This window comes from Myotis brandtii, unplaced genomic scaffold (assembly GCF_000412655.1).
Source record: "Myotis brandtii unplaced genomic scaffold, ASM41265v1 scaffold601, whole genome shotgun sequence".
NCBI classification, from domain to species: Eukaryota; Metazoa; Chordata; class Mammalia; order Chiroptera; family Vespertilionidae; genus Myotis; species Myotis brandtii.
The window spans coordinates 1,793,188-1,797,022 of NW_005370276.1; positions in this window are offsets into that span (position 1 = coordinate 1,793,188).

The window sequence follows — 3,835 nt, forward strand, 5'->3', positions numbered from 1 at the left end:
GTGCAGGAGGCAGCCCATCAATGATTCTCTCTCATCATTGATGTTTCTCTCCCTCTCCCTCCCTCTCTGAAATCAATTTTAAAAAATATAGATAAATAAAAAAGAAAGTTGGTGTCTAGAGCTGGACCGTTATGGGCAGGGTCCTCCAGTAACTGATGGAGCCACTGAGAAATATGTCACAGACTTTATTAAATTTCTTTTCTTTTCCCCGTACAAACCCCAAGCCACCCCCCTACTGCAGCAGGAGTTTCCGGTTATGCCTGTAAGTAACGGCCCTGGTCGGAGAGAAAAGGCGTGGGGGTTAGAAAGAGGACTGCTGGCCCCTCTATGTCAACTGATGGCCCCCCGCCCACCCCCCAAAAAATCTTTCTGCCAATCATCGGCCTTATTTGACTTAGCCAATGACATCTGGGTCTCTGGGCAGATTTGCAGGGTGCTCGGCCAATCAGTGTTGGCTCATGAGGAACGAAAGGTTGGGACTGGGAGTGAGGGTAAAATGTGGACACAGAGTGGAAGAAGACGGGGAGACAGGGAGAGAGACTCACAGAGAAGGGAAGACAGAGAGAGATGAGGGAGAGAGAGAAGCAGGTGTCGTAGGTGGAACTGTGTTCCCCCCAAAGATACGCCCAAGCCCTAACCCCTCCCACCCCCTCACCCCCGTGTTCATGCATGTGACCTTTTTGGAAATAAGGGTCTTTGCAGATGTAATTACGTTAAGGTCACATGAGAGCATTCTGGGTGTAGGCTGGGCCCTCCATTCAAAGGCTGGTGTTCTTATGAGAGAGAGAGAAAGGAAAACACACATGCACACTCCCCACCTGGAATGTGCCTGCAACCAAGGTACATGCCCTTGGCCGGAATCGACCTGGGAGCCTTGAGTCCGCAGGCTGACGCTCTATCCACTGAGCCAAACCGGTTAGGGCCATGTGACTTTTTTGGAAATAAGGGTCTTTGCAGATGTAATTACGTTAAGGTCACATGAGAGCATTCTGGGTGTAGGCTGGGCCCTCCATTCAAAGGCTGGTGTTCTTATGAGAGAGAGAGAAAGGAAAACACACAAACAACACAACACAACAACAACAAGGAGATCTGAGACCCAGGCAGAGGGAACAGCCAAGTGAAGGCCGAGGCAGAGATGGGAGGAAAGCCAAGAGCCAAGATGCCAGCAGCCACCAAAGGTAGGAGGCAGGGGGGACCTCCACAAGGGATCCCCCCCACCTGCCAACCCCTTGATTGGGGCCTTCTGACCCGGAGTTCTAAGAGAATACCTTTGTTGCCTTAAGCCACCCAGGATGTGGTCATTAGTTATAGCAGCGACAGGAAACGAATACACAAGGAGACAGTGGGGAGAGAGCCGGGGAGAGACTGAGAGGGAGACGAAGCTGGGCAGGAGGCTGAGGGAGACAGAAACGGAACTCAAGACAGAGATGGGAGAGGGAAGACGAGTTGAAGACCAGTGAAGACAGGGAGAGGGGTTCACAGCTGGGGGGATGGGGAGGAGCTAGGTGAAGGGCTGTAGAAAAGGAGGGAAGATGGGAGAGGAAAGGAGGCAGCAGCAGAGAGAGAGATTTGAAGCAGCAGAGCGGGGCCGGCAGACCCGGAGGGATCTACGGGCCACGCGGGGCGGGAGTCGGAAACCCAGACCCGGAGCCAGGAGAGACCTGCAGAGACGGGCAGAGAGGAACAGAGGCACAGATTCAATCTGGGGCCGGGGGGGGCAGGCCTGGGCCTGGGACAGAGGCGGGGCGGAGAAAGCCCAGGGGAAGAGGCAGAGACAGAGAGAGTCTCACAGAGGGAGAGAGAGAAGGGGGACACACCAGAGCTCACTCGCATTACAGCGGGCATTCATGTGCTCAGTGCCGATTCAACACTCACCCCCACTCCCCAGAGGGAGGCACTGGGAGTGTCTAAAATTGAGCATGGCCCTGCCTAGCCGGTTTGGCTCAGTAGATAGAGCGTCGGCCTGTGGACTGAAGGGTCCCAGGTTCGATTCTGGACAAGGGCACATGTCCGGGTTGTGGGCTCAATCCCCAGTAGGGGGCGTGCAGGAGGCAGCCGATCCATGATTCTCTCTCATCATTGATGTTTCTATCTCTCCCTCTCCCTTCCTCTCAGAAATCAATAAAAATACATTTTAAAAAGTAAATAAAATAAAATCAAGCATGAAGAAACAGAGGTGTCTGAGAAAGGAGGGTGAGGAACAGCGAGAGATTGGAGAGGGGACGGAACGGGGGCCAAGCAGACGGGCAGGGAGAAACGCTCAGAGGTGGAGGGATGGCAAGGGCAGCGTCTCCCCTTGGCACTTGTGGGGCCCGTGCTTGGGGCCAGGGAAATGTTTTCATTTTAAAAGACTTTTAAAAGCAGAAGAAAATAATGTGACAGTAAATAATAACAATAATAATTTAAAAATCCAGCTTGGAATATACCTGTCTTCAAATCAGCACATTCACAAAATACAATTTTTGTTTTGTCTTTGGAGGAAGAGACCCACAAAAGCAAAAGTGCTGAGGACCCAGGGAAAACATACTGTAGTCCAGTGATGGGGGGGGAGGGGGAGAGAGAGAGAGAAGAAGGAGGAGGAGGAGGAAGAGGAAGAAGGAGAAGAAGAAGGAGAAAGAAGGAGGAGAAGGAGGAGGAGGAGAAGAAGAAGAACAAGAAGAAGGAGAAGAAGGAGGAGGAGGAGGAAGAGGAGGAGGAGGGAGAGAGGGAAGAATGAGAGAGGAAAAAAGAGGGAGCGAGAGAAAGAGACAGAGGGAAACAAATAGACAGAGAGAGAAAGTGACCGGGGAGATTCCCAAAGGACACCGTGACCCACGAGGGCGTTGCCACTTTGAGGGGCTCAGTGGGGCCTTTGGGGGCTTCGGGTGCGGGCAGGGATGACTCACGAAGCCACGATGACCCCAAAGACAAAGACGGCCAGACACACGGAAACGATGATGCCGAGCCGGGCCTGTGTCCGCGGGTGTCCACTCGCTCTGTCGTACCGCAGGGCCGTGCGGGGCTGCCTGTCGACTGACAGCCCGAACTTCCGTTGCCACCCTGCCTTGACCTTGATCGCACCCACTGCTCACTCAGCAACCTGGGCCTCCTTCCCACCTCCTGGCCCTCGGCCTCTCCCGGGGTCTCACCCTCCATTCATCCATTCCTCGAACTGTGTCCCAGGCACCTTCCAAGGTGCTCGGGATCCCAGTGTGAACTCACCCCTGCCCCTTCCTGCCTCCTTCCCACCCCCTCGCTCCTGGAAGAGCCAGCGAAGACCCCAGTGCTAAATGCATCTCATTGGATGAGGGCCAGGGTGGGAGGGGGATTTGGGTTGCTCCTTTGCCAAGAACATGACAGGGGAATGCAAAATGCTGACAATCCCCTGAGAAGAAGGAAGCCTGCATCTTAGCGGGCGGCTCTGAGGGTGGCCTTGGGAGTGCCATTCTGCACCTCCCACTCGCACCCTCTCGTTCTGTCAGCAAAGACTCTTGGCTCGACCGTCAAAGTGTATCCAGTATCTGAACCTCCTCCTGGGCTCCGGACCTGGTCTAGCCGCACCCTCCCCATCCCAGGATCCTGGCTTCTCCTCCCTGCAGTTCCCCGCGTGGCCGCCAGGGGCGCCGTTAACCCCCAAGTCCACTCACGTCCCTCTTCTGCTCAGAGCCCTCCCATGGCTCATCTCTCATTCGGAATAAAAGCCCAGACCTAAGCGGGTTTGGCTCAGTGGATAGAGCGTCCGCCTGCGGACTGAAGGGTCCCACGTTCAATTCCTGGTCAGGGCACATGCCTGGGTTGCGGGCTTGATCCCCACTGGGGGGCTTGCGGGAGGCAGCCCATCAATGATTCTCTCTCA